Genomic DNA, 8,825 nt, shown 5'->3' with positions numbered 1-8,825 from the left:
GGCTGGCCACCGGGGCCCCGCCCAGAATAGAGCCAGCCCTGTCGACTTTGTCTGTTTGCTGGTTGCCAGGGATCCACCCAGGCCAAGGCCCGCCCTTGAAGTCTGGTTGTTTGTGGGGTGCTTGGGCCCCGCCCAGGCTTGAGCCACCCCCGATACAGTGTGTTGAGGGGCTGACCACTTGAGCGACCTCAGCCCAGCAGCGCCGGCTCTACCATTTTTGCTGCCCCAAGCAAAAAAAAAAAAAAAAAAATACAACGCTCGGACTGCCAAAGCGAGCAAAAAGAAAACTAAAAAAAAAACCCAACCACTTGGACTGCTGCCACCCGAACTGCCGAAGCAGAAAAAAAGCCAACAACAACGCTCGGACTGCCGCCGCCCGAACTGCTGAAGTGCAAAAAACAAAAAAGTCGCCCGGCCTGTGCTGCCCCAAGAATGGACGGAATGCCGCCCCAGGCATGTGCTTCCTCCGCTGGTGCCTGGAGCCAGCCCCGCAGCCCAGGCCACAGCCTGGTTGCGACAGCTGATCGCTGAGGTGGGGCGGCTGCTCCACCCCCATGCAAGAGGGCGCTAGAGTAGGCCAGAGCGGCTGCAGAGGCTGATAGCCAATCAGAGAAGGGCCAACTGAGAGCCAATCAGGGCCGAGATTAGAGCCAGCCAATCAGGGCTAGGCTAGGCCCTATATAAAGGCTGCCCAGGCAAGCAGCAGGCAGTATCCCCCAGACCTTGATGGGAGAAGGTCTGTCTTCAGAGCAGGAGCCCAACATCTCTGAAAGAGCAGTGCTGGGCAGGCTCAAGGGAGCATACTACAGCTCCGGCCCAAGACCTGCCAGACTGTGGGCCCTGATAGAAAGGTCCTAGAGGGCCCAGAGAAGAAGTGGCCCAGGGACAGTTGGACAAGGGGAGAGCAGGGAGACTGCCACTAGAGGATACCTGGGTTTGGACCCAGGATAGTTGGTGGGCCTGGGTCCCCCCGTTCCCTCTTGTACTGCACCTGGCCATGTGGTGGCTGAGTCAAACTGCAACCAGCCCTTGAGACAAGGGGCTAGACTTTGGGGGTTTTGGTTGGCCACTGAGGCAGGTGCAAGGACTGTTGCTAACCTGCTTCCCCCTTCCCTGCCAGAAGGATATGAGGATGGATTAGGGGGCACTGCTGGAAGGAAGTGGCCTGAAGAAAGACACAGTCAAACGGACTAGGCAGATTGTGCCACATGGAGAGACCAAAATGGTGGAGAAAAGAGACTTCTATTGGAGGGCCTGGGTGGCTCAGCTTGCCGAACAGCAGAGGGAGTTGTTCTGGCTGCTGTGGAGGTCGGCACCCAGACTAAACACGAGATCGGGCACCGAGAGCGAGAGGCCAGGAACGCTGAACTGCTTCGCCTGTAGGTGACAGGGACACTAAAGGAGGGAGTGTCCCTCCTGGGAGGGGGCAGAGAGGCCCCACCCAGAAAAGGCACCCCCTGTGAGAGTAACAGGGGGGCCCCCAGCTTGTTGGGTCTGTGGGGAGCCAGGGCACCTGAAGAGAGAGTGCCCCTACAGGACTCCCAAGGCCCGGGCCAGCCCAGAAGAAAGGGCTAGGGCCCAAACAAGCAGGAGTAGGGATGTGACAGGGGGAAGACCCAGAAAGTGCTTCCACTGCCACCAACGGGGACATCTAAAGAGGCACTGCCCCCTGAGGCAGAAAGGGGGAGTGTCTGAGACAAGGGCTCGGTCAGAGACCAGCCACAGAGAAGAGGTGGTGAAGACGGAGGCCCCTAGAGAGAAAGGGGCTGGGGCAGAGAGGCCCCACCGAAATGAGGGAACCCACATAGGAGCCAGGAGGGCCCATGTGGGAACCCAAACAGAAGTAGGAACCCACGTAGGACCAGGGTGTTCAACAGTGGGAACCCAGACCCTACAGCTGGGAAGCAGCTGGCTCCAGACTTTGGAGGGCCTGCGAGAGGAAAGGGATGCCCTGCAGGCCCCACTACGAAGGAAGCTGGGGTGATAGGGACCCCTTTCCTCCCCTCCCCCGTGAGCATTTTTTAAGGGGGAGGGTTTGTGGTGGGACGGCTGCCCCACCCCCATGTGAGAGGGAACTAGAGTAGGCCAGAATGGCTGTGCAAGCCATCTTCCAATCAGGGAAGGGCCTACTGAGAGCCAATCAGGGCCGAGATTAGAGCCAGTCAATCAGGGCTAGACTAGGCCCTATATAATGGCTGCCCAGGAGAGCAGCAGGTAGTCTGTCCCAGAATTTCATAGGGGAAGTCTGTCTCCAGAGCAGGAGACCAGCATCTCGGGCTGTGCAGTACTGCATCTGGCCATCCGATGGCCGAGACAAATTGTAACCGGCCCTTGAGACAAGGGGCTAGACTTTGGGGGTTGCGGTTGGCCACCGAGGCAGGTGCAAGGACTGTTGCTAACCCCCGCCCCTGGAATGTGGCGAGGATGGACTAGTGGGCACTGCTGGAGGCAGTGTCCAGGGGTGAGCAATGCGGCTCCAGATCCCAACGGAGGACAAGAGACGGATAGGATGCTGCCAGCAGAGGGCGTTCCCCATGGACTGAGCTAATTCCCGGAGCGATCAGCGGGAGGCGCCATGCTGGTGAGTCCCAACCCTGTCAAAACCGCCCAGCCCTATTGTGGGCCCACTGCTATCCTGCAGACTCTCGTCAGGACCAGATGGGGCCAGCTGGAGTGGCTTCCCTCTGATTGGGAGAGCGAGAAGGGGAAATGGAGCCCCCTGGCACTCACAGAAACTCTCTCCCCTCTCTGTGGAGCAGGGTTCTTCCCTCTGCCCCCCAAATTCCTTCATATGGGGCAGGACCTCTTTCCCTTGCACCACTCCCCTCCCCCCTTTCCTTAGTCTACCCCCGCTCATTCCCGCTGCGCCCAGGCAGAGCTCTCCCTGCCCCATATGGTGCAGAAAAGCCCTTTTGTCAGGGCCACAGCCCCACTGGAGCTTGGAAAGCTCCACTTTTGAGGAGGTGGGGGTGGGACAGAGGCTCAGGGCTAGCTTCACCTTCTGCTCTTTATTCTCCCCTTGGCCCTTCTATGGGGTCTCTTGGTGTGACAGGAATAGGAGCCTCCTTCCAGCTGTCTTTCAGGCCCTGGGATCTGGCACAGCCTCCCAGACGGGCGCTTCCTGTAGCTGAGCCACGTCAGGGAGCAGTGGGGACAGGTCACCTCATCCCAGCAATGCCGGCTCTCAAAGAGGCTTAGATGGAAGACCCCAGTCCCTCATTGAGGTAAGAGCCATTTACTTCTTGGGGCGTGTGGATCTCTTGGGGGAGAAATGGCATCCCCGATGCATAGCCTGTCTGGGAGCTTTCCCTGTCCCTGGATCCCAGCCCTGGTACAGAGCCCTATTTCTCATCATGATATCCTCATTTTATTCTCAGAGGCGGTGTCCAGGATCCTGGAGACTGTTTCCTGCTGCAGGAGGTTTGAGCGGGGAGAGATCACTCACTGTCACGCCCCAGGGGTCTCCAACCCGGGTCTGCAGGGTTCATGGGAGCAGCCACACTCCAACCCTCCACCTGGAAGTCTGCTGAAAATTGCTTACCTCGGACCCATGAAGTTCAGCCCCAGTTTGAGGCTCCACTCCTGAGGTCCTATTGGAGGAGTCCCAGGAAAGCTCACTGGCCCCCTGGCCCTGCGTAAGACAGCAGCAGGAACACGAAGCTGACTGAACACCAGGCCTGCTCCCGGTTCTGGACCGTGCGCTGCCTGGTTCTGCTGCCGCTCCCCTGGCTTGATTTCCTGGCATCTGAGTTGTGGTGGTGATAGCAAGTTTGTCTTTTGCTGCTGATCTTCCAGTATCCTGACCTGGCTGACTCTCCACTCCTGTCATGTGAGTGTGGACTCTGGCTCTGACCAGTAGGTCTGGCTGCCCTTGACCCAGCCGTGACATTGACTTTGGTACAACTTCTCCATTGCCCCTTTCTGATCTCCAGCAAGATACACCAGTCCCTTGGCTCCCAAAGTCCCAGTTGCCCGCTATTCAAGGGCTGAGGGGTAGTGCTTGTATCGCCCCACCCCAGCTGCTTTTCCTAGGGGAATCTCCCTAGAGCAGAGGAGAAATCTGCTCTTTTCTTAGGATCAGTCCCACTCTGGCCTCAGCTCGGCTACTTTGTTTACCTGGGGTCAGGCACTACTTTTGAAGCCCTTAGCGTGGGGGTGTAGGTGGGAGCAGAGGCTGAAGCTCCAGCAGTTTCCACCAAAGAACACCCCCCTGTCTTTCTATGGTCCGGCTAGGGCTCCCCATCCATCCTGGAGCTGAACACCAGATGGGAGCTGATGGATTGTCCTTGGTGGGCCATGTTCTTGTGTGTGATGAGAGGGCCAGGAGCAGCTGCACCACGCCTGGCCAGGACCGGGCTAAACAGCCTGTAATGCTAGGTGAGTCAAACCAGGGCCACAATACAGACACCCTGGGCATCCATGGGGACTGAATCTGGGCCCTTCACTACCAAGAGCACAACTGGTTCCAACTTGAGTCATGCTGGTGACCCCTGCCAGCCCCTCTGAGGTGGGTCAGTATTATCCCTGTTTGCTGGGGCATAGGGATAGAAAGCAACTGGCTGCAAGGTCACACCCGACGTCCCTGACAGAGGCAGGAAGGAAGCGTGGGATTGATACCAGTCCAGCTCCAACCGCTAGACTCCACCTGTGATGGTTGGATCACAGAAACCCCCTTGGGAGCTGCCACCAGATGTGCAAAGACTACCCCTGCTTCTGTTTTCCCTGCCAGCTCAGGACTCCAGCACCCTGTATTGCTGAGCCAGACACTCCCGTCTGGCTCCAGACACAGATCCAGGGTCTGAATCTCCTGTCCCAAAGCTGCAAGTTTACCTGAAAACAGCTTACAGAAGTGCGCTTGTCTTTAGCACTCAGATGCCCAACTCCCAATGGGGTCTAAACCCAAATAAATCCGTTTTACCCTGCATAAAGCTTATGCAGGGCAAACTCATAAATTGTTCGCCCTCTATAGCACTGATAGAGAGAGATGCACAGTTGTTTGCTCCCCCAGGTATTAATACATACTCTGAGTGAATTACTAAATAGAAAGTGATTTTATTAAATACAGACAGTAGGATTTAAGTTCAAAGTAGTAACAGACAGAACAAAGTAAGTCACCAAGCAAAATAAAATAAAATGCGCAAATCTATGCCTAATCAAACTGAATACAGCTAATCTCACCCTCAGAGATGCTTCAGTAAGTTTTTTCTCAGACTGGACACCTTCCAGGCCTGGGCACAATTCTTTCCCCTGGTACAGCTCTTGTTGCAGCTCAGGTGGTAGCTAGGGGATTCTTTCATCATGGCTCCTCCCTCTCTTTGTTCTCTTCCACCCCTTTATATATCTTTTGCATAAGGCGGGAACCCTTTGTCCCTGTGGGTTTCCATCCCCCCTCCCTGGAAAAGCACCAGGTTAAAGATGGATTCCAGTTCAGGTGACATGATCACATGTCACTGCAAGACTTCATTACTCACTTGCCAGCACACACACATACAGGAAGACTCACAGGTAAATACAGCCATCTGCAGACAATGGGAGTCATCAAGATTCCAAACTATCATTAATGGTCCACACTTTACACAATTACAATAGGCCCTCAGAGTTACATTTTATATTTCTAGTTTTAGATACAAGAGTGGTACATTTATACAAATCAGATGATCATACTCAGTAGATTATAAGCTTTGTAATGATACCTTACAAGAGACCTTTTGCATGAAGCATATCCCAGTTACGTTACATTCACTTATTACCGTATTTTCTCTAAAACTATCTCAGTTACATTATATTGACTTATTATCAAGTTTTTATAAAACCATATAGACTGCACAACGTCACACCACCCACTTCCAAAGTCCGAGAACCCAGGAGCCCTGACTCTGACACTAGGCCTTAAATGACAAGACCAACCTCCCTCCCACTCAGGAAGCCATAGAAGGGACCAACTGCTGAGCTCCCCTTGGCAATGCCGCTGTCAGAGACCATTGCTAGTGGGTGCCAAGTGCCTGAGCAGGGAACTGCTTGAGAGCCTCCTAGAGACTCGCAGGTGTTTGACTGTGACCCTCAGCGAGCCGTGGCAAGAGACTCTCCGGCTCTAACAAAGGGTTTCTGTTCTAACTCTGTTCTGTTCAAACAGTCAGCCAGTGAGGCCAGTTTGCAGAATGTGGAAGAGCCCTTTGGCGAGGCATTGGAGGATTCACCATGAAGGTGGCAGCAGCAGCAGTGCCTGGGGTCCCTATGGGCCAAGCCTCAACTCCTGCCAATCCAGGCTAATCTCCCCCCTGCTTTCAGCAGCGCTTGGCTTTAGCTGCTGGGCCTGTGAGCCTAGATCAGGGGTCTCAAACTCAAATGACCACGAGGGCCGGCTGAGGACTAGTTCATTGGCCCGAGGGCCGCATCACTGACACCCCCCCCTCGGTGCCCCCAGTCCTGCCCCCAGAGGGGGCAGGAGGAGTGTGGCAGGGGCTCAGGGCGGGAGTTGAGGTGCAGGGGGCTCAGGGCAGGGAGAGGGAGAGGTGAGGTAGGGGGTCGGGGTGCAGTCGGGGGCTCTGGGCAGGGGGTTGGCGTACAGGGTGCAGGAGGGATTGTGGTGTGTGGCAGAGGGTTGGGGTTCAGACAGGGCTCAGGGCAGGGGGTGGGGGATGCAGAAGGGGGCTCAGGATAGGAAGTTGGGGTGCAGGAAGGATGTAGGATGTGGCAGGAGGTTGAGGGCAGGGAGTTGGGGTGCAGCAGGGGGTTGAGGTGCAGGCAGGGGCCTCAGGGCAGGGAGTTGGAGGAGTGAGGTAGGGGGTTGGGGTGCAGTAGGGGGCTCTAGGCAGGGAGTTGGGGGGCAGGAGGGAGTGTGAGGTGTGGCAGAGGGTTGGGTTGCAGGCAGGGGGCTCAGGGCAGGGAGTTGGAGGGGTGAGGTAGGGGGTTGGGGTGCAGGGGGCAGTGCCAGGTGTGGCAGAGGATTGGGGTGCAGTAGGGGGCTCTAGGCAGGGGGTTGGGGTGCAGGGGGCAGGAGGGAGTGCGAGGTGTGGCAGAGGGTTGGGGTGCAGGCAGGGGGCTCATGGCAGGGGGTTGGGGTGCAGGATGGCATTGGCCTGTGGCCTGGAGCCGCTTACCTAGAGAAATAGCCCTGCAGGCCGTGTGTTGGAGACCCCTGGCCTAGGCAGAGCACTCAGGTATTTCCATCAGCCTGCTCAATGGCAAATGCAGCCACCCAAAGAAGTGAAGAATGGAAGTGAAAGAGTAAAGCTGGACCATCCGCTGAGCTGCTGCAATCGAGTGAGCAGAGCCGGGGAGAGAAGAGGGAGAACTCGAAGGTGGCTGGCAGCAGGAGGGAGGAGAAGCAGTTTGGGAGCCAGGAGAGGAGAAATAAATAGTTAATGACAAATGCTGCCGGCTTTCTCTTGTGTGGTGAAGGGCTGAAAAGGGGTCTCTTTACTATCAGGCGAAACTTTAAAATAGCTGTGTATGATGGTGGGCGGGGTTCTCTATAAAGGTAAGAGGTCACTCTAGGGGCTTGAAGTCCCAGATTCTGGGGCTATTGCAAATCCCTCAGGTGGTAGCAGTAGTGAGCGCTTGTCCTCCTTTTCTGGGCTAGCCACCAGAAAAAGGACACGATACATGTGGCCCAGGAAAGACAGAGGCAGTGTTGCCTGTTAACATGGCTCTGGTGGGGGAGCACGGCAGGTTACTTTGGACTAGGTAGGAGCCACATGTCTCCAAACCTGCACCTCCCGAGGCTCCAGAGACTTCGCTCCCGATCCCAGAGCATCCTCAGAGTCCTACAGCGCCAGATGGAATCTGGCCTCTCCCCCCACCTCAGCAGTCCAGAAAAAGTTATTTGTAGACATGTTCTGTGTCCTCTCCTGCCACACTCCCCTGTTGGCGACTAATGCAGTCCCAGAGTCCAGGCTCGGATATTAGCAAACACTATTTCACTAGGAGGGTGGTGAAGCACTGGAATGGGTTCCCTAGGGCGGTGGTGAAATCTCCATCCTTAAGGTCAGGCCTGACAAAGCCCTGGCTGGGATGATTTAGTTGGGGATTGGTCCTGCTTTGAGCAGGGGGTTGGACTAAATGACCTCCTGCGGTCTCTTCCAACCCTGATATTCTATGATGGCTCTGTCCCTCTTTTATACTCTCTTTCAGTTGCTAGAAAGATCATTGCTGTGTCATGGGGGTCAGGCAAGCCCATTGGTCAGGCAGTACCCCACTGACTAAGTGCCCTCTCCAAGGAGTCTCTCAGAGAGTGGATTCTCCCTGATGGGCCATCAACACCTTTCTGGCCCTCCTTTGTTTCTACTGTAAAGCTGGCTGTGGGCGTCTCTCAACCTCACAACATATTTCAGAAACGCACAGAGAGCATAACTTCCCATACAATGACAGCACATCCAATCCAACAGGTTATTAATGTTCAACAGATCCAGACATTTTACATACCACCTCACAAGGCATGCCTAATACAAAACATCTCATAATCATATCACAGTGGTGAATACTGTGTGCTACTGAGGGATACAGGGTTCCAGAGTGTCAGTGTACCATGGCCAATGGCAGTAAAAGCCCAAAGGAGATGCTCCCCTGGAACAGCCTTTGGTGACAGCAAGGTCCCCACTGAGAACTTCAGTGCGACTCTGCAGCTGTTACGCATCTGTCCCCCGTCCCCCCCACCATCAGCTGCAACTCAGTGCATTTTGAGTGGATTCATGCTGGCTGCATGCCTAGACAGCAGATAAAATCTGCTAAATCTTTTCTTTCCCAGAAAGAGCCATTCCCATGTTTCTTTCGATTTCCACCCGCGTCAGACAGGAAACAAACCCAATGCAGAGTGGAGGGTGTCA

At 55.3% G+C, this 8,825-nt stretch overlaps 1 long non-coding RNA gene across 2 annotated transcripts; it reads left to right on the top strand.

Moving 5' to 3' along the window:
* The first annotated feature begins 3,092 nt into the window (after window positions 1–3,092).
* LOC128843565 (uncharacterized) lies at window positions 3,093–6,467 on the top strand. 2 transcript variants are annotated; one of them, XR_008446295.1, is made up of 4 exons: window positions 3,093–3,224; window positions 3,378–3,829; window positions 4,234–4,377; window positions 6,134–6,467. It is a non-coding gene; the product is annotated as an uncharacterized LOC128843565 (long non-coding RNA). The 2 variants fall into 2 exon arrangements; XR_008446294.1 differs by having other exon boundaries at window positions 3,378–4,377.
* Window positions 6,468–8,825: the final 2,358 nt, after the last annotated feature.

Source organism: Malaclemys terrapin, chromosome 9, assembly GCF_027887155.1.
Source record: "Malaclemys terrapin pileata isolate rMalTer1 chromosome 9, rMalTer1.hap1, whole genome shotgun sequence".
In the NCBI taxonomy this organism is placed as follows: domain Eukaryota; kingdom Metazoa; phylum Chordata; order Testudines; family Emydidae; genus Malaclemys; species Malaclemys terrapin.
Note: the sequence above shows the minus strand (reverse complement) of the source record. Positions and strands in the feature narration are given on the sequence as shown.